This window comes from Pholcus phalangioides, unplaced genomic scaffold (genome assembly GCF_987345545.1).
Source record: "Pholcus phalangioides strain wild (caught in Gottingen) unplaced genomic scaffold, Ppha-v1.0 ptg000017l_1, whole genome shotgun sequence".
Taxonomy (NCBI): domain Eukaryota; kingdom Metazoa; phylum Arthropoda; class Arachnida; order Araneae; family Pholcidae; genus Pholcus; species Pholcus phalangioides.
In genome coordinates, this window is record NW_028301610.1 from 37,062,071 (window position 1) to 37,085,046 (window position 22,976).

Genomic DNA, 22,976 nt, shown 5'->3' on the forward strand with positions numbered 1-22,976 from the left:
CGGGTATAAATGCGGTACCATATACACCACTAGAGACCCGACCTTACTTTCCTTATTTCACGGACTGTGGCGTCACGATTTTCTTTCCGACTTCACCTCGGCATAATATCCAGAAAAAGAGATTCTTTCCTTGTGACTATGTTTATTAATGGAAATCGAATATATTGCGTGGACCACTAGGAGATTCAGCAGAACATGGACATTAGATCCAGAGGCGGATTTATAACTTGGACAACTGCGGGGCTATTAAAATTTTGTTACCTACCTTAATTCCGTTCTAAGTTGATGTTATCGACAACTAATTACTAAAATTTGCTGCACGGAGGTAAGCTATTCCATTTATTAACAACCCTTTAGAGAAAAACCCTCTGCGACACCACAACCTGGAGTTGTCTCTTACTCAAAGATACTTGTGCCCCTTCGTCGGAGTAGATGAGATGATTCACAGTGTATTAATAACTCATGGTAAATCCTATCGATCCCGTTGAAAATTGTAAACACTGATCATATCCACCGACACTTGTGTTCCTCCAGTTTAAACATATTCAAGAGATCAAGTCTTTCTTGATAACTCAAGCCTTGTGTTCAAGCACTCAATTGTTGTCTCATCCAGTCTACTGTCTAGACCTGTGCGACATTCTTTTTTCTTCTCGAATCTAGAGGGCACATTCATACCAAATGGTTTGCAGATGTGAAAACGGCGTTTGATGGGGTGAATGACATTTTGAGAAAGTGGCAAGTCGAGAAGCTACAGAATGTTTCAAAATACGGTTTTTGAAAAATGAAAAAAGTGCAATCATGTTGCAGATTTTTAACCTATGCGAATTTGTGTGATGATATGACAGTATATTTAAGGTAAAGCTGTTTTAAGTGACCCACGTATAAAAATAAGAGAAAAATAAACCATACTATTATACGGTAAGACCCCTCTTAACGGTCACCCTTCTTTTACGGCCGATTTTTTTTGTCCCGTTGGCGTCCGTAAAAAAAGAGAAGTTTCACTGCATAATACTTGATTGTGTAAATAGTTACGTTATCGACGAAGCTAAAATAGCAGGAGAAAAAAAAATATAAGCCATGACGCCCACTATTGCCAGACCACGACGCACAAATAAATTAATATATAGATCTATTGTAAATATTATTATTATTATAGACTTTCGTTGGTCAGGAATAGTGGGTAGGCTACATTGAAATAAAATACGCCTGATAATCAGTCTACAACGAAGGATTTATTGGTTTGTTATCCGTTTTTCTTTTTTGCGCTGCTGGTGGGTGTAAAGGCCAAAGAAAAGATAATGATTCACGATTTCGTTTTCAGGGCGCCGAAATCTCACCATGAATAAAATGGCGGCAATAAATGGACGCTGCACTTTTATTGTAACTTTTCCTTGTTGCAATTTGGATACTATTCTTGTTATACTCATTATTGCCATAGGGGTTTATAGCTTCGTATCGAGTCCTTTTCTCTGGATTATCTATTGATCTGAATCTCTCCATGGTTGGTCTCTATTGTGATGTTGTTATCGTTACAAGTATATATAGAAATCAAAAAACACGTAAGTCTTACGAATGAATTCGAATGTTGAAATCTGAGGTATAAAAAGAAATCGTCAGATATACTGTATAACTCTATTTTTTCTCTAGACGTATTCCAGGTCTAGAAATTTAGGAGTCTTGATCTCTTTTGCAATTTTTTCTGATTGTTAAAAACATATGGATTTTGTCTTCTAGAGTGATTCTGAAGGAACTATAGATGATCCTATGAGATCGAGAGAGCTTTACAATTTTGATTGATTTCTGTCTTCTGTTTTTGAGACAAAAAATCAGTTGTTGAACGGACTATGACTTTTGTAGAATGATCCAATCTATATAGTCTTGATGCAATACAGTACCGTGGTATCGGATCGGTACGTAATACCGTTGAAAAACGAAATGACAAGGTGAAGTATATATTGTTGAAGTCTAATATTTTTGAAATTTGAACACTTTTTATCTCTTGGAAATTGAATTTGTTTTTTTAAGTCAAATTTGATTTTTGCATTAATACGGTAAGTTTTTTGGAAAACAATATGTGTTATGCCACAAAGAATGAATTAAAAATATAATAACAGGCAATACAACCGTAATCGTTCAATGCAAATGTCTTTAACCATGAATATATTAAACCTATATACATGTAGTTATGTTATAGTGTCTCTCTCTCTCTCACAGTATATATTAAGTTCATCTTAATGAAATTTCATCAATGAGTATAGGTATGGTTATTTAAATACGTAAATCAATCGCGTATATTTTACAACATGCGTAATATGAACGTTTCATCTCGTAGTAGAGCTCTAGATAAAGATTTCTGAGGTCTCTAACACATTGATTTTCTAGTAAATTTATGGTGTAAAAATTTAAAGCTAAAGCCATATCAACCTTGTAGGACCCCTGCATAACTCAAAACTCGTTATAACGTTTCCCTTTAATTTTAAATTCAGTTTCATCAAATCTTATAACGGGGTTTAACTATATGATAATACACAGTAATAGAGAAATGTGTAAAAATATTTTTCCTGGGTTTCCAATCGAAACAAACTGTATCAAGAAAATCACAAATTGAGAATTTCTACTGGACTCAAAACATGAATAAAGATAGTTAATGATTCAATATAAAACATCCGATATACACGTATTAATGAAAAGAAGACTTGGAATAATACACTGGTACACTGAGATAAATTTGATCACTGGTACCAATGGAGTTTTAAAAAGCTCACGCAAAGCCAATCAATTTGTGTCTTTGAAAGGGTAGCAACAGCCGAATGAGTTAGGGCATAGCATTGCCAATAATTGACAATTCCCAAAGCGATCAAAACACTCGCCATAGTGATTTTAAAGTGTTCGCACTTTTGTGTTTAAACATTTATAAATGTTTCCAATACAAAAGTTTTAGAGTCGAGACACAGATTTAAATGTTAAATTAACTTGAGAGAAGTTAGAATAGAAAGTAAGTTGTAATTGAAACGGAGGGCGCGTATTGATCTATCACTAACAGAAAAATAAAATAAAGTAAAAGACACATTAGGAGAGAAAGTGAAATAAATGAGATAATTTTCTTCTCCATTTTTTGTCAAATGATTTTATTCATTTGACTTATTCATCTAACCAATCCGTCAAATGATGTTATTCATCTAACCAATGGGAATCAAATACGTTAACATCAAATTGATTGATAAAATAATGAATGTATCGCGAGATCTTCACTGCCCGAGGGAGTTTGTAATTTTAACAGAGAAAGGGAGAGACGTCAAAAGTTTTCCTTCAAGCTGACTGATTAGGGATTGAAAATTGGAATATACATTATTTGCATTCCTCTTTTTCTTTGTCAGACCTTTTCACTATTGAGGAATTTAGTTCGAACAAAACGCACGGGAGATTCAATTTCATGGTCTCTGGTTATGAAAGACTTCCCAGACAATTTTCGATGAAAATCTCACAGACATGATATTAGTCTCTTCATTGATCACACGTTGAATGATTGGTAGATTGAGATTTTTAACGGCACGTGTGTGCGCTTCGGAACTCTCTTTATAGAAATGTTATTTGCTTAATTCAATGATGTTATGTTGTATTTGTGTAATTCGTAATATATGTTATACAGTTATTTGTTTATATGGAGGAATAGCTCGTAAAATGTACGGAACCCTACTGATGAAGTACTATATTTATAACATTTCCGCGTATTTATTTATCGTGGCCATGATAATATACTGTCAAACTCGGTTGTTGTTATCGCAATTTCCCGTAATAAAGCCGTGGCTTATATAACTTTAAAAGTTAATTTTTAGTCTCTCGCGGAGAGTTCAAATCCAAGACTTTTTAAAAGCTAATTTTTAGGACATTGCGTCTAATTCTAATCCACGGCATATATAGCTTTAAAAGTTAATTTTTGGGATTTTGTGGCTGATTCAAATCAACGGCTTTTTAAAAGCTAATTTTTAGGTCTTGCGGCAAATTCAAGTCTGTGGATCATACGGATAAAACACGAGATATTTCGCCTCCTTAAAAATCTCTTATTTTAGCATTGACAAGCCCAGATATTGGTAAAATTGATTTGACAATGAAACATTTTCCCCTATATTCCGTACTTTGCATTTGCTGAAAATCAGAAGAGAGCCTACTTAATTTAAAAAGTTATGGCGTTTTATAAGGGGTTATGTGATTTCTGTTATGCCTCTGAAGGGTTAAAAGTTAGTTAGTTTGTAGTCTCTTGGGGCTAATTCAAATCCGTGGTCTATACAATTTTTTTCCTCCGATGTTATGACTTCAAAGGAATTCTAATCAATTCTTATGAGAAATGTTTTATGCACTTATTTTTTAATACAGCTTAAAAATCAAACTTACACTTATGGATAATGTATAATGTCGTTTAATATATTATGAAATTCTCAAAGAAAACTAAGTTAAATGCACAAAATTCAATTTCATTTTGATATTGGTGTTTGTTTTCGTTCATGAATGAAAATTACGTGCAGTTCATACGAAGCAGAACCTTGCTAAAAAGCAGTGGTGTTTCTACACAAAACTTCATTTTCTTTCGGTAATTTTTTAGTGTGGATTATGCATACCAACAGCTTATTTACCGCAAATTACGATACATTGAAGAGTACAAAAAATTGTGTCGGTTGGAAATTTTATCACCAGCTCTGTTTTCCAAAATTTGAAAATTTCACGCCCTTGATTCTTTTAATTTGTCGTTAGGAACCATTTGGTGCAAAAATTAAAATCCTAAGTCATTGTGTTGAGTTTCAAAAATCAACATACAGGGTGTTCCGAAAAAATGGACTAATTTTTCACTAATTAACACTAGAACAATATTTTTTTCATTTATAAAAATGTATGGTCAAAAACATAAATTTTCTAGAGTCATCCAATATGAATAATTACGGTATGTGCTCAGATGGTAAAATGATATAAGTCACTTTTCCCAAAAAATTGAGTTTTTATCAATTCCAGAGTCTCGTTCGTTAATGTTTAGGAGGTGGCAAAATATATGTCTTTCTCTTTCACTTTATGAGAAAACAACGGAGGCAAATTGTTACAAGTCAAAAAACCACAGAATCACAAGTTTAGAAATTGTTATTTACAATTTGCTATCTTGAAAATTTTTAAAAAGTGACTTATATGTCATCCTCCCTCATGCCAGAAGCATAAATGTGCAAATTTCCAAAAATATGGGATGTTTGAATGTTTAATCTACCCATGTATGTATAACCCATGACTATATAAGCGTCATTTCCCTAAAATGCTTTGTAATATCCGTTTCAATAGGGGTTAAACATTCGCCTTTCTGGCGAAACTTATCAAAATAACTGATCCAACCAGCTAATAAACCCAAAAAGTGCAAATTTGCACATTCAGGCTTCTGGCACGAGGGGGAAAAACGACATAACATTTTGCCATCTGAGCACGGAATTATCATAATATAATTTTTAAATTGTAAAAATAACTTTTATATATGATCCGATTTCGTCATGTCCTTGATCTCAATAAAGAATAAAAATTCCAGTAAACTTCGTTGAAAAACGGAAAAAAAAACGAGACATTTTTATGGGAAAAAAAGTCAGAACGGTTAAAAATACGCGAAAATACGGGATATATTTGTATATAATTGAGTTAGACTGTACTTGAACCAAATCACAAAAGTCTGGTGTTATAAATATCGATATCAATAGAATTGATAAGAAAACTCTCCTCGAAGATTATCTGTTAAAAACGAAGAAAATAAAATTTCGAAAAAGTAATTTTTTATGCCCCCACCCCCAAAAAAAAAACATAAAAAAGAAACGAAATCGATATTTACAACATTTCTATCGATTATGAAAGTTCAGGGAACTTGGATATATATATATTCACACGCTTCAACTCTGCTAGACGAGATAACTTAGACTGATGAGGCATGAAGCCATTTTTTACCCGGCAAACTTACCGTAATAACCGAAGATAAATAAAGCGCACGTGGCAAAATACGAGTAGAATTTCTAAGCAGGATTATGGAGAACTGGTGTATGTACTACATCGGGGGGAGGGGGAGTAATTGAAGATTTCATTGTATGATAACTTCTCATTCTTTGCTTGAAATTTTCTGTACCAACATTCCTACTTTGTTGCTTGTATCCGGCAAGGGAAGCATCGATGAGACAGTCCCACCGCAATCATGATTACCATCTCTATTTTACTCTTGGACGTTGCAACCGCAGTGCAATGTATAGCAGCCATTTTGTGCGTGTACTTTTGTTATTTCCGTTATTTAATCTGTCCTCAATCGAAGGGCTAAAGAGCAGTGGGTTCGGCATGAGTTCGTCCTGATGAGGGCGACCACAGTGCTGGGGAAAACGTGCAGTAAATTGTACTTTGATGACACGCTGTGGTCGGTGTTATATATATTAAAATCACATACATAAAAAACGTTAGTGAGTCCAATTTAAAATTGTACGATTGAATCTGGGATTGAATTATTTATTTTGTTTTTGCAATGGTGGACCGACCGTTGTATAGTGGTGCGGAAAGAAAAAGAATGGTTTCATTTCAGGCTTATTGCCGCCAAAATTATATAACATGGGACTCCGTAAACTTTGTCGAATCGCCTGTGGCCACTAAGATATCTGTAGGACCAGACATTACCCAGGCTCTGTCCCATGGGGATGTAAGCCCGGTATTAAATCATCAAGATATTTAGATCTTATCAGTTCGGATATCTTTTTGTGGAGATGTTTAAAACAGACTATGCAAATACAATCCTAAAGATGAAAATCACTTTTGTCGTCCTGCGGATAGATTCGAGAATGCTTCATCAGGGCAAGAGGATCACGGCGAAACGTGTAGGCAAATTAATTGAAATGAAGAGATATTTTTAACATTATCGTGGGCAAAAGGTATGTATTTTTATACATATAATGCACATTAATATTCACTTTTTAAAGTAAGGCTGGTCCGATCAATCGAGTCGGTTAATCCATCAATTGCTAATGGCAGTTCAAAATATTAGTTGAGTTAATCGACTCGATTAATCAGATTAAAATTTTTAATAAAATTTTATAATTTATTTTTATTTGTTTGACGAAACCGATTAAATACAAATACAAATACAACGCCACGACAGGCAAAATGCCCAACGAGGTGGCTATAAAATACCCATAAAAATATGGATGTCATATATTTCAAAAATACAGCAACTTAATTAAAAATGCAATTAATAAAAATTATAAACAATATATACAATATACAATAAATGTCTTAAATTATATTTTTAGATGTAACACTTTAGGTGCGAGTGACCATATTTAAAAATATTTGAATCAATATTTTGATCAAATTTTTCGACATGGGAGAAATACATGTCGATTCAACGAAAATTACTGATGATATCAGTTTCAAAGGGATTTTTTTCAGTTATTTTTTCAGTTTTAGAAGACAAAACCAAAATTTGTTGTCTTCATTGTGAACAGTATTTTTTGTATTCGGGAAACATCAGTCCCCCCTCCTTCTGTACCATTTGAGAGCAGTTTCTAAGGAAAAAAGTAATAATATGAAGATCGAATGTAGTTTTGAAATGAATGACTAACCTAAAATGATTGATTTTCTAAATTTCTAAAAAAACGTCAAGATCCTATTGAAGAAATTCCAGGATCTGACAAAAATGTTCAGCATCACCTCAAGCGCGTGGAGCCTTAATTTCTTAATTCCTCTAATATTTTTTACATCTAAAGCGAATAGGTGAGTGAGAGAGATGAATAAAATTTTTATAGCATCTATATATATATATTGATAGAAAAAGTTGCCTAATAAGATTATTATTATAAAATAATATAAATGTGAAAGTATGTGTGTATGTTTGCTCTTTATATAAATCCACATTGTTGATCGTATCACTCAAAATTTTTTTTAGGATTCTTCGTGCTAATGTGTGGAAGGAGCTGTAAGTATATTCCCACCAAAGAAACATTTTTATAAAAAAAATTTTTATTGCATAAATTTCTCGAAAAAAATCCCCCTTTTTTTCACCATTTTTCCTTGTTTTCAATCAGATGCAACAATTTTCTCCCAAATTTTTTCTACACAAAAGATGCGCATTTTAATGGGTTTTCCATTGCAATTTGAATTTTAAAAAAATCGGTTAACAAATAATTGAGTCAAATAGGTTTTTGTTCTATACCCAAACTTAATTTATGAGTACAAATGTTACTTTGATCAATGTATTTCTTTTGGTGTGTGTGTACAAGAGTGTTGGTGTGATCAGTGTATTCAGCAAAAAACGTTCCTTATCAATTTACTTTTGACAAAAGTGAGACAACAAAAGAAAATTGCAGTAGCAGTGGCCTCTTGACATAGCCGAAATACTACTAAATAGAGGTCGGACGGCACATGCAACCTTCAAATTACCACTGGACTTGAACCATAACGAATTTCCAGTTTGCAACATTGCCAAGGGAACAGGAACAGCAAAAATGTTGCAAGAGTACAGTCTCATAGTTCGGGATGAGTGTACAATATCTCACAAACGTGCCCTACAAGCTGTCAACATGACACTTAAAGATCTGTAAGGAAATCAGCTGCTCATGGGAAAAGTGGTTGTTTTGTAAGCTGGAGACTTTCGTCGGACTCTGCTTGTTGTTTCGCGTTCAACGCCAGCTTATGTGCTGCTTCAATGCTTGCCTCACATCATCAACACTCTGGCATGAAGTTTAAAAAAAATTACCATTATTCACCAACGTGGGAGTTCAACTGTAAAATGACTCAACACTGCGATCATTTCCACATCAGTTGATCAAACTTGGCAATGGAAGAATTCCCAAGCACAGGTCTGATTACATTCCCAAATGGATTTCGCCAATTGTTAAACTCAGTTCAAGAACTTGCAGACAAAGTCTTTCCAAGCATTAAAAAAAATCACCGAAACCATGAGTAGCTTTGTGAGAGAGCGATTCTGGCACCGAAAAGTGACAGTGTGAACAAGATCAACGGAAAAATCCTAAAAATTCTTCCAGGAGAATCCAAATCTTACAAATCGGTTGCCACTGTCACAGACACAGCGCAGACAGTTCTCTATCCGGCAGAATTTCTGAACTCTGTGGCTATTCCGGGTGTGCCACCACACAACTTGACCTTCAAAGTCGAAGCACCTATAATGCTTTAGAATTATTTAACGCTTAGAAGAAATTTGGAGACACCGAGACTCTGCAATAGCACAGGACTCTGCGTGAAGAAATTGCACAATTATATAATTGAAGCAACGATTCTAACTGAATGTGCCAAAGAAGACGTCTTCATTCCACGGACCCCAATTATAACTGAAGAAATGCCATTCACTTTCAAGCGATTACCTGATTCGTTTAGCTTTGGTCATGACAATTAACAAAGCGCAAGGACAGTCGTTAGCACTGGCAGGTATCAACCTACTTCAGCCCTGTTTTTCACACGGGCAGCGTTACGTCGCGTGTTGGTAATCCCAAAAATTTGTACATCTACGCAATAACAAAAAATATTGCGTATCCACAAGCGATTGCCTGAAATTTTTAATTAAAATTATTATTTTTTTACTTGATGCAGAAATTTGTTTTGCTTACAAAATAATTAATGAAAACAAATTAGTTTTTGAACTTTCAAATACTATTAAATCTTATTGTCACTTTTAACATTATTGAATCCCTTTTTTTAGATGAGCCTGGAAAATACCGGCCAATATGAGCTATAGATACATAATTTTTTTACTGGGCGGGCAACGTCACCGGGTATTAGTTAGTAAAGTAATAAATACTATACGCCCTATATAGGGGATATTTAAAAGTATTCGATTAAAATATTTTGATTTACCAGTTAAAAATTTTATTCTATTCCCAGCCCTACTTTTAAGTTGCTTTTCAGGTTGGTACAGTTTTAAATTGAAAAAAAAAAATTCAAACACACCGTTTTTCACGTTAAAGTGCTCCAAATGTTTCAAAAGAGCGTGTAAAGAGATTGCAAATCTGAGCGTCCCTACGCTGTAAAAACAGTTTCTTGCGACTTTCTAACATTTTCCTTTATGGCACTTACAGTGTGTTTACCTTTTTCACCCTTCAAATATCGGTGAGATGTTTAAAGCTTGATATGGTGTATGCATTTTTATCAATTTTGAATCGGTGAGAAGAAAAAGGAAGATATTTTATAGAACTCAATTTTTTCGAGAAATGAGAAAAAAAGCTAATTCCCAACACCAAATACCTTTTTTTATTGAAAAAATTTGTATTGGTAATTTTTACCGTCAAGTGAGTAGAATAGACTGAAAAAATAATTTTTGGTTTTTATACGATAAAAATTAACATAAATATCATAGAATATGTCCCAATTTTTTATGGAATGTGTACTTTTTCTTCTCGCCGACTCAATTTTTCTCAGATTTATCTTTAAAGATATCTTTGCAAAGCAAACGATTTTTCATTTATATGTGAATGAATCCAGTCATTCAGTTCTATTCTGAATCCAACCCTAACTTTGATAACAAATCAAGAATTAACATTTCACGGTTACAGAAACTACCAGTTCCACTAAATAACCAGTTGAACAAGTATCTAATACATGATATAAGTCTTGAAAACTCAAATTTTTGGAAACAATGACATTCCAGCGAAAATTATAAATCTTACTCAAGAAAACTTACGAAGTTTTGGAAATTATTTTCAATATTTTTGTGAATTTTTCAGTGCCACAAATTACTGCTGTTTATCATTTTCCAACATGATTTATTGATATGTTTTCATAAGTTTCATTTCAAATGTTTATTGCTGCCCAACATGAATAAATAACTAGATTTAAACCGAAATATTCATCTCCAAAGTTTATCTTATAATTAAAGGGCGTTAAATTATTCAAATTAATCAGAGATAGAGTAGTTTTGCTTTCAGTTGCTCCGGGAACAGCAGAAAACACATCATCATGGTAAATGATTGTAAATTGATATCGCGGATGAAATTTGAATATGTAAGCATCGATTATAGATAAAGTTATCTGAAGAAAAGTATAACTTATATCCATTAAAGAAACGCGCGAAGACAAACACATTTGAATAGGGTAACTTATAATCGTAGTTACTTGAGCTATACTACTGAATCATTTCCAATTATAAAAATCGATAATGAAAGATATACTATCGGATGGTTTTCAGAAAAATGTTGAGAGAAACCACTAAAAAATCCTAACTATATAATTATATAAGAAAAGTCTCTACTATAACTTATATTTCGAGTAATATATTGGATTATTCAATACCAGAAATTTTATAACTGTCTCTTTCTGTATAAATTAATTCTGCAATCAAAATTTGTGATATTAAGAAAGTGTAGATTTCTTTCATCCTAAAAGATTAAATTCTCGATAATTTGGATCCATACAAATCTTAATATTTTGCCTAGGTCTAAAACGATTCAAATATTTCCGTCAATCAATCATTATCGAACTATAATTGAATAGATAGTTTAGATGTGCATATCTAACTAATGTATGATTATATTTGATTTGAAAGCAAGTTCAAATGCAAAAAGAAAAACATCATTATTATAAACTGCTATCCAATTAAAATTTATAAATTTTCATTGATATTTTAGTTTTCTCTTCTACTGCTGCTGCATGAATTAATAACATTTATAATTAATATTATGGGATATAAAGAAATATATTTTTTGATCATTTCATGATTCTTCGTCGTATGATTGAATGGGTTTTCATTGTGAAGAATTAGATCATAATATTTATTGAATCACATAATATTTATTGAAAACAATATGGGTTTTAATGGAAATAATTAATGTCGAAGACTGTTATTATAACACGATTCTAAATATAAGTAGCGCATGAATAAATTTTAAATCAATTAACTATTAATTTATCTGTTGAGACTGAATCCGTATTTTTCTTTCATTTGCATGATCGAAAAATTTTGAAAATTGAAATTGAGAAAGTCATTGAAGTTTTAATTTTTTCTTCTCTGGTAGCTAGTTATATAGCCAAATAATAAGTGTTACTGATCAAAAATAGTTGATAATAATAGATTATTTTTTGAAGAATGAGTATTTTTGATCATTTTGACACTTTCTCGGTCTTTTTAAATACATTTTTATAGAGAAAAATCCAATCATAACACTCAGAATACTTTGAAAAAATAATATGGACTTGTGGAATAATATGGTGAAATATTTGATACCACAACTGCCGCGATGACTATTAGCCTTGCAATTCAGGGAACAATCAATTTATAATGAATTATTCTAATTATTTTATATCCAAAAAAAATCGATTATAGAAATTATAATGTGAAATTAAAAATGAAAAACATGACAAAAAATTTATGAAATTAAAATTCATGGAACGATTAATATATAGTTGGTGAATAATGATTTTGAATACATAAAACTTATAAACTTTTGAGTACATCAATTGAACACAAGGGTGTTTATTGCAGTATTGTTCTTTTATTTGTATTATTATAAACTTTTTTAACATTCGAAAGTTCTCCCAGAAACTAAATAAATTTTGAATGCATATTTTTTAATTAGTATTAACTGGCATTAATAATTCTATTAAGGGTACTCGAATCTAGTTTGTTTTTTCTATGAGAAAAATCACCTTTCTTTAACCCTCTAGGTCTCATGTATATTTGAATATACATACCAAATACATATGGTCAAAAAAAATCCTATAATATACCTATTTCTTTTCTGAATTTTTTTTGTTGATATTTTAGAAAGTATATCTTTTAGTGTCATTTCAATGAAAAATATGGCTATGTAAATACAATACTTTTTTTAAAATCTAGAATGAGTTGATTCCTTGTTGGTGTTTTTTTGTGAGAGATGCTAAAATTTTACGTGTTCAGAGATTTATAAAATTGCCCAAAATTAGAGGAATTGAAAATAAAATTCAAGGTAAAACTATTCAACTTTGCTAAGCAAGATTTTATCTGTTTATAAACAACATTAAAATCAAGGCAAACTATATTTTAACCACAGTTAACCACTTTAGCTAATTAAAAGATCCACTCTAATTAATTAAACTGCTGTAATGATGTATTTTTCAATTGAAAATATGCTTACAGCACCATTTTGCATCCATACTTCTTAAAAAAAAAATTTTTCAATACGTTTTCATGGGAGTGAGCCATAGAGGGTTAAAGAACATTAAATTTTTTTTATTTTCACTTCAGACACTTGATTATTTTTCCTAAAAGACTGAATACTTTCATACTATTTAAGATTTATTTATTGGTTATAATTATTTTATATATGGAATATTTTCAAAAATAAATTTTGATCAAATAAATAAAATAAATTTCTAGGTAAGTCGATTGACTATTGACGTCTCCGTTAAGGCCGAATCCGTATTTTTCTTTTATTTGTATTATCAAAAAATTTGGAAAATGAAAAATAAGGAATAGTCATTTTGCTGTTTTAATTTCCTCTTCTCTGGTTTCTATATGGCTGAATAATTTTTAATATCACCAGAATTTATTTATAGTTTATACCATATAAAATTGCTTGAGGTGCATGCACCACTAAAGTGCAAGATTCATCGAAAGACTGGTTATTTGTGGAGATGAAGATTACAAGGAAGAAAATTCATCACTTCCCCCACGGGGACTCGAACCCCGATCTCTCGCTTGCCGGACAAGTGCTCTACCATCTAAGCTTTGGAAGCAGATAGAATATTTCAACCTTGGGGCGTATATATATGTTGAAAGGCACCGTACATGGACGGCGTCAACAATCAACTAATAGCTCGTGAATGACAAATTCTTCCTTGTAATCTTCATCTCCACACATAACCAGTCTTTCGATGAATCTTGTATTGACAAGTGGAGAGGACGTTTCTATAAACACTAAAGTACCAAGAAACATGCATAGTTTCAAGACAGTAGTGTTATAGTGTAGTAGTTATCTAAAAAAAAAATGTTTTTCATGGTTTGAAGCATAGAAGTAAAAGATTTAAAACATACAGTGAAACCTCGTTACAACGATATTCGATATAACAATAAATTCCTCTTGAATGATATTTTTTCAAATCTTATTTGAAGAATCACCAATAGTCTTATGTTAAACACCTGGTATCAAGATTTTGACCTGATGCCTTGAAGCAGAGCTATGGTCAGAAATTTACTTCGGATGGGGACCAAAGTAATAGAACCATAGACTTAAGCATGTTATTCCCTATATATATGCCATTTTCCACCATTTCGTGGAGGGGGCCTCCTAGTTCCCCCATCCGCTACGGCCTTGCCTTGAAGGATACTTTGAAACTTTTCTTACGGACTAGTGACAGTCTGTAGCCGTAGACGCGGTGGCAGTCTTCAGTTAGAAACAGTAGCGTCTGAACGGATGGGCAAACAAGGCCACAAGTCAAATAAGCTCCTCCAAATTATTGGACGAAGTCTTTAATTCTGAATTATTTTCGATTCTGAAATTACTTCTTTTCTTAATTCTAAATTTTTATTAGTTCTTGAATTATATTTTTATGCTCATAATCCGCCTATTGTACCTCCAAAAACATCAGAATTTCTCAGTGCCCATTATCTGCATATTAGAGAACTGGAGTTTTGTTTTTCCGAGAGACAAATAAATAGTAAAAAAAATTAATTTGTGAAAATTTTTTTTTGGGAATGTATAGACGAAGGTCTGAAATAATTTCTTTCACTAATTCTGGGGTTTTTCTGAATCGATTAAATATTTTTTGCGGTGAATAATACACTTAAAAACGCATTTTCTGGAGTTACTAACAACGCTGATTTAGAAAAGATGCCAACAACAGAATATAAATTTCGTTGAACTTGATGATAATATAACCTTTCGATATAACGATAATCCCTCTACAACGAAATTTTTTCTTGGTCCGCAGAATATCATTATATTGGGGTTTCACCGTATTAAAATACTTTTGTGGTGGAGGTAGTACAAAAATTCAAGTGCAGTTAGACGCAGAAAAGTTCGAAGTGCATATTCAAAAATTTAAAGAAAATTAAAAGTTTAATAAGCCTGAAGTTTCAAAATTTTTCAAGTTTAAAAACTATAAATTGAACATACCTGACAGAGCTGATACTGAAGATGGGGTTAAAAAAAGTCTGCGAAGTTGAGGAGTGTTTTCTTGCGATGGAATGGACTTGTTCAGTTGTGGTACAAAGGAGTTATGAGAGGGTATTTCTCGACTATCAGAGTCCCGCCGACATTGAGCCAATCAGAAACCTCTATTTATATTCAACAAGATTTACAGGGGAGGGGGCGCTAGATATGAAGTTGGAGGGAGAAAGGATCAGCAAGATTCAATCGGAAAAAGGGATTTCTCCATTCGCCCACAGCCCGAACTTCCAATCGATCGATATCCAGACTATTAGCCTTCGACAATACAAAAAGACTATCCATGAAACATCGACTAAAAAAAAAAAACATATATTTTTTTTTCCTGTTTTCTCCTCATTTTTAGTCGCTCAACTGCCCTTTCTAAGAAAACACGTGTTCTTGGCTCCCTGAAAATCCTGCTGCTGAAATCCGGCACCTGTTGCTGGCGCTGATGCCGCCAGTCTCAGGAGATCTTTAGCTGATTCCCGAACTTATCTTAATATATAAAACTGTAAGAGGGATGAAAAAAAAATGTGGTATCTTATATAAAAATAGCGTCTTTTTCCATTGCATCTGACATGTCTGGTCTTGATTGGATGATTTGATCTTTTCTGTTACTTCCGAAACTGTAGGCTCTTTGCGTTTCTTAAAGATCTAGAAGTAAGTACTTTGAGTAAATCCCTTTTTTTAGTCGACTATATCTATCTATACGGGGATAAAATGATTTTCCGAGAAATGCTTTCGTAAACAAGGGTATCAAATTAGGATGATTACTTTCGGGAATCACGCGGTTAAACTTCCAAGATTCGCCAGAAGTTTTTGACTTGATACCTTGAAGTAATGCCGTTGCCAGAAATATTCATTTCGGAGGAGGGAAGGGAACCAAAGTGACAGAACAATAGAGTTAAGCATGTTATTCCCTATATATATGCAATTTTCCATCATCTTGGGGGGGGGAGGGGCGGGTTTCTCCCCCTCTTGCTACGGCCTTGCCTTGAAGGATACTTTGGAACTTTTCATACGCGGTCTACTGACAGTCTGTAGCCGTAGACGCCGTGGCTGTCTTTAGTTACAAACGGTGGCGTGTCTGAACGGGTGGGCAAACGGGCCCCAAAGCCACAAGTCAAATAAGTTCTTCCAAATTATTGAATGAAGACTTTCATTAATTCTGAATTATTTTCGATTCCGAAATTAATTATTCTCTTAATTCTGAATTTTTGTTAGTTCTTGAATTATTTCTTTCGTTAATTCTAAATTTTCACTACAATATTTTTATGCGTATAATCCTCCTATTATACGTATAAAAACATCGGAATTTTTCAGTGCGGATTTTACAGGGTGATTCGAAACTCAACGTACAAACTTTTAGGGGAGGTAGAAAACACAAAAACAAAACAAAATCGCATAGGAATGTATGACTGGAAACCCCAACCTGATCAGCTGGAGGATAAACGAAGATGCAGAAATGACAAGCCGATGATGGGGGAAAAACTCTTTATTTAGCGATATTTTACACGAGGACAATACGTGTGCACGTCAAGTTTCACAAGTGCTCATAGTTCTTACTATCCACAGTTATGCAAAAAAAAAAAAAAAAGTTGTGATTCTGTTTTGTTTTTGTGTTTTCTACCTCCCCTAAAAGTTTGTACGTTGACTTTTGAATCACCCTGTATAATACTGCATACTAGCTGGAATTTTATTTTCAGATAGACAAATAGATAGTGAAAAAAATTAATTTGTGAAAATGTTTTTTGAAGTTGTATAGACGAATGTCTGAAATAATTTCTTTCACAAATTCTAAATTTTTATTGTTACTGGAAACATTTCTTTCATTAATTCGAAATTTTCATTAGACTTTGTTCAGTGTTTTTTACTCATTTTTCAGTTGTCAGTTTTTTAGCTTTTCTGTACATTCAGTAATATGAATATCTTTTTGATGTTGACTTCTTCCCCACCCCCCCCCCCCCATATTTTTAAAGTAGGGGCTCAAGGAGGCTAAAAAAATATTTTGGCCCCGGACCCTCGCTAGACGGCCCTAGTTGTGAATGGTTGCGTAATATGATGTCGAGAAATATGTATTTAGTCCTGCCAAAAATTTGAGCATTTTTCTTAGGTGTTCGTGACAGTGTAAAGCCTTCACTCATGCTTCGCCGTCTGTGTGTGTAAAAAAATAAAATCTAAAACATTTGGAAATTTAATAAGCTTACGGGCTAACTATTTTATTAAGAAAAGAAAAATGGCGCCGTTAATTGAAGAAACGACAATCAGATGTCCATAAGTGTTCATATTGAGGGTAAGTTGTGGATAATAGAAAAATGATAACCATTGAAAACCATCCTTAACAGCTGTGATGGCTATCACTTTACCAATACGTGATTTTCTATAGCAACTGATTCTCTATAACAGTTTCCCTAACTTTTTATTCCATCGCCCCCTTCGTTAGAAAGTTTTTCCTCCCATCGCCCCCCAACTCAAGTGAACCCATAGGATCATATGTTAAATCCTTAGCTTCTATCACCCTCCTGGACCATTCCATCGCCTACCGGGGGCGATATTGCCCACTTTGGGAAACACTGCTCTATAACAAGAACAATGCATGGGATAAATTTAATTCGAACAATATTTCCATTTGCAGTTAAAATAAAAAATAATAATAAAGTGACACATTTTTCATTATAACCACTAGAAATATTACATTAAAATGTCAATTATTTCAATTATAGATATTGAGGTACGTGTAAAAAAACAATAAAACCCAAAAAATTAATTAAAAATATTAATATAAAACTAGAGTATTTCAGTAGTTATTTTCAGGCTCGGTTGGTTTTTCTTGACTTTTCAAAACCATTGTTTTGTTGAAAGAATTATTTTGATTAAAAATTATTTCAGTTGATCGACGCTCTCCACTGAAAGTTTAGTTTTTACTTCGCCATTTCAGGAAAGGCGAAGCGGCTAGCAATTTTGTGAAAACAAATCCATGCTATTAAATGTATGGAATATTCCATGCTATTAAATGTATGGAATATTCCATGCTATTAAATGTATGGAATATTCCATGCTATTAAATGTATGGAATATTCCATGCTATTAAATGTATGGAATATTCCATGCTATTAAATGTATGGAATATTCCATGCTATTAGGAATATTCGGATTCCCCTCCTGAATCTGAAAGTTGGAATTAATTTTTAATTTGTGGCCGAAATCATACGAATGTAATAAATCGTTCTAAATTTTTGATGAAATTAATTTCTCCTACGGTAAAAAATGAAAACTGATTTTCCTGTGAAATGTTTTCACCGCAATAATATGTATCATGAGAAGAAGCCAATATTAAAGATTGCCATCTTTGCAAGTGCGTGGCTTTATTCAACATTTAAAATGATTGTTTTGGAAGCACTATAGCATGCATCCATCATGGAATTAATTTCATATTGCAATATCTCAACATTGCAAATACAAATACAAGGCCACAATAGGTAAAATGCCCAACGAGGTGGCTGAGAAAAAGATGCCCATAACAAATATGGATGCCATATATTTCCAAAAATACACCAACCCAATTACAAATGCAATCATAAAAACTAAAAACTATATATACCATACATTTAGTCTGGTTAAAAATAATGGTTTGCCAGTATCCTTGGTGAATTAATAAAGAGTCGAATGATCCTCGGATCCCAATGTAAGAATTTTCATGGGCTCTCCACTGGATTAAGTTATCCGACAGCCTTTCTTATCACTTTTATACAAAATGTACTGGAGTGAACAATTTTGATATAAAGCAACAATTTTTGATAGAAAGTGTCTCAAAATGGTGAAAACAATATTAAATTTTGGCCTATTTATGCCATTTTCTATGAAAAAGTAATTTTTATGTCAAATTTTAAGCTATGTTCATGTAATATTCGAAACGCGATTGCAAACAATTTTATGAATGAAATGTTTCAATGTATTATTATTTTCACAGTACATTCAGCTAGTAATGGTACAGGTTATGAACCAAAATTTAAAATTTAAAGGATTGTATAATATGCTCATGAGTTACACCAAAATCTGTTGATGCACGTGTGAAGTTTTTGAAATTTCATTTGACATATCGTGTATATAAAACATTGTAATCAGACAAATACATGTGATAGACTTCAGATTTTGGTTTATAACTTTAAGAATGTATGGCAAACTATTATATTGAAATTTTGTAATGATACAAATCAACAGTTTTTTAGAAGTCATATTTCAAACTCAAAAGTTAAAATGTCAAAAATAGAATTCTTCGTAACACGTTTAAAGTCATAGATGACTTGATGTAAAAATGCAATACTAATAAAAATACAAATACAACGCCACAACAGGGAAAATGCCCAACGAGGTGGCTGAGAAAAAGATGCCCATAATAAATATGGATGTCATATATATCAAAAATACAGCAACCCAATTAAAAATGCAATTAAAGGGCGTAACTTCGGTTCTAAGCGTCACATAAACAAAACAAGGCCTGTTTTGGAATTTAAAAAAATTGGGGCTTTCATAAAAAAATTAAAATAATCGATGTATTCTTCCTAATAGCTTAAGGTCAGGACTTGGTGATGTGGTCAAGAGTTTCAATGATATTTCGTGCTCTTCGAAACAATTTTTTTTTTGTAGTTCAATCATTTTTTCGATATCTTTGTTATCCAGGAAATATCGTTCCCGTTCAGAGATGAAAATGTCCATTGATAGACAGGCATAGTCGTTAACTAGATATGCTGGGATACTCGGCTGATTGATTTCTTTTTGTTACTACACATTGTTGCTGAACTTAATCCAGAGATGTTTTTCAGAACAAAGCAGTAAATTAGAATGAAAATACACCAATACCCAAAGATACGCAATAGCCGAGACCAGCGATGCATGGGGTGCGATTTTGCACGGAAATAATTATAAATTTTAATTAATTGGGACCAAAATATAGGAAAAACGTCTGCCTTCTTCTTTTTTGCTGTAGGTGTACCACTATTTTTTCCCATGGCTTCATAAAATTTAAGCTACCTTATGACTACAATACGGTCCTTAAAAAAAGCAGTATTTCCCTAAAATTTGTGCAAATGGAAGTCAAAAATGGAATCAACAAAAAGCATCACATCAAACGAATTTTTTTCAAGGCCGTCAATAAAATTGGAATTCTGATATGAAATTGTGACCTTCTCTGTAAAAAATGGTGGATACGATGCAAGCCTGCGGAACTGATTTCTAAATCACGGAAAAGTTTCATGTTCATATACAGGGTGGTCATAAAACAACTTTGTCGGTATACGAGCCCCAAGTGGTCGCAAAAATCAACTAATGTGAATGAAATTCGAGATATACGTGTTTCTCAAAATATATATGCGCTCGAGAATGATATGAGAAACAAAACTTATCTCTCGCGATTACGGTTACAGCAAAACATTTCGGAAAATTCAAATAGCAATACCCGCTTTTATGCATTCCAAAGTGATCGGCGCAGCAAAAAACCATGAATGGCTCGAAACGATACCTGTAAAAAAATAAACGCTGACGCAGGATGCAGATAAAGATCTAAGGGGTCATTCAAGTATTACGTCAGCATCGATGGGGGGTTTCCGATTTGCTGACTTTTGATGACAAGGAGGGAGGGGAGTTTGGATGATGCTTACGTCATCCACCACCCTTTATGAAGATGTGAAATATTCTTAATGGAATATTATTCGGTGCGCCAAAAACGGAAAAAACCTTTCGATAGTTATTGGGCACCTGAACTAACATTCTACCTATTGATAAGTCCCCTACAGAGCTACTTTAATGAGATCTATAAATGTTTCACGGATCTTTCAAGTGTTCTGGAAATGTTTCCGGGCCGCTTAAGTGCTCTGCAGCACTCAAGTGATCCATAATTATGCCATGGATCACAAGTAATCTGGGAATGTTCCGCGGGTAACTTGAGTGATGTAGAACCGCACTGGGGGGCTGCTTAAGTGCTCTAAAACTACGTCACATGTCACTCAAGGGATCTATAAATGTGTTACGGATCGTTTAAGTGTTCTGTAACTGTGTCGCGAGTTACTTAGGTGATCTTTGAATGTGAAAGTGATCTTTGAGGCCTACTTCAGTGATCTGAAAATGTGCAACGGGCCACTTAAATGCTCTGGAATTGTACCACGGGTCATTTAAGTGATTTGTAAAAATGTGCCGCTTAGTTCATTTTTACAAAATTAGGCTTGAGGGAGCAAGCCACATCAGATAACCTTCAGGGCCACATTTGGTCTGCGAGTCAATTGTGTACCATATATGGCTCAAAGGGTGGGTCGCAATGAATTTTTTAAAGAGAAATTTTGAGTTCTTACCCTTTAAATAGCATTGAAATTAACAGAAATCGATTATAATAACATATAAAGATATTTTCTTTCGAAATTTTAATTTTTTTAAAAAATATATTTGCATTAAAAAAATATTTTTTTTTCGTCGGGGGTGGGGGGGGGTGGGCTCGTGCGCCACCCCTCCCCCCTCCTGCGTACGTTTCTGATACCATCATTATGCATTAAGAGGTAGGGGGCAGCGATGACGAAATTTTGCTGACAAGGGGGGGGGAGGAGGAGGTCAAAAATGACTAAAAATTTGCTTACGTAATACTTGAACGACCCCTAACCAAAGGATTGGTGCGCTAACCCCTTGGTGGGATCTTCTTTCTTGAATTCCTGATTGTAGAACTTGTTGGCATCTCAGTTGGAAGTTGCCATACAATTTTAACAGACAAATTAGGATAAGAAGTCCTTAAAGGTCCGCATGTTTCGGTGAGAAGCAAGCGACCAGATCTTGGGAAGGCTAAGTCATGGGCGCCCCATCACGATGATGCATCGGCTCACAGGTCCCGCCTGGTGCAGATTACCAGTCGAAACAATCTTTCGATACTTCCACAATCAGATTATTCCCCTGATCTCACCCCATGAGACTTTTCCCCCTTTTTCTTCAGATAAAGAATTTGCTTAAAGAGCAACGATTCTCAGGTTCCGAAGAAGTACAGCGACGAAGACACTGGAAGATGTGGCAAAAGTAGGCTTACAAACAGCATTTACGTCTTTGTATGAACGATGGCAAAAATGCTTGATTGCACAGTGTAGGTACGCTTCGAAGGAAACACAAAATAAACAGGTTCTATCTGCACTTATTTTTCAGTAATAAAATAAGTTCCGGAAATTTTTGAACGTAGTGATAGACTTGGTTGAGGGTGTGCGAAGAAGGGTGTATTCTTGTTGGCACACGGGGCTTGAACGTACTCTGAAACTCTTGATCAAAATCTAGTTCCGAATATATATTTCTCGGCTCTTTCCCTTCTTAAATACAAAAAAGCTTCCGGCAAAATGAATAATATACCAAATGAATTTTTGATAAATCTGCAATCAGGACACAATTTTATCTGATTAATTTTTTTAATTTCACTTTCAGATCCAATACAATCCCAAAATCCTGGGGGAGTGAAGTGAAGTTATAATCTCCCCAATCTGCAAAAAGCGAACCCCATTGGACGGCGCTTTCATTTTCTACCCAAATCCATCAGTACGAAGTTGCCGTATGGTGATATGACCGGAGTTAGTGTATGGTAAAATAGTCTATGGAACAAACGTAGGTATATGGACGTCAGTCCCAAGATTCTATCATTCTATTTTTGGTCAGGGTAAGGTCAGAATTCAAGGGGTAAAGGTTATGCGGATACCTTCCCAATATCTAAGGGCATTTTGTAGAGAGAGAGCCGGTGCTTCCCCACTTCTCTTCAGTTTATTTTTAATGAAAATATATTCAGGACTGAGACGACACACCGTATAGTGGGGCCCTACGTATAGAATGTACTACCTA

General features: G+C 33.6%; 1 protein-coding gene across 2 annotated transcripts in view; it reads right to left on the reverse strand.

Moving 5' to 3' along the window:
• The window catches only part of LOC149072974 (insulin-like peptide 5), a 35,911-nt gene extending 20,678 nt beyond the window's left edge, over nucleotides 1–15,233 (reverse strand). Inside the window, exon 1 of one of the 2 annotated variants that reach the window (XM_089246498.1) lies at nucleotides 15,093–15,233. The gene's annotated coding sequence lies outside the window, so the exon portion shown is untranslated. The remainder of the gene's footprint in view (nucleotides 1–15,092) is intronic. The other variant, XM_089246496.1, reaches the window with a different exon arrangement.
• Nucleotides 15,234–22,976: the final 7,743 nt, after the last annotated feature.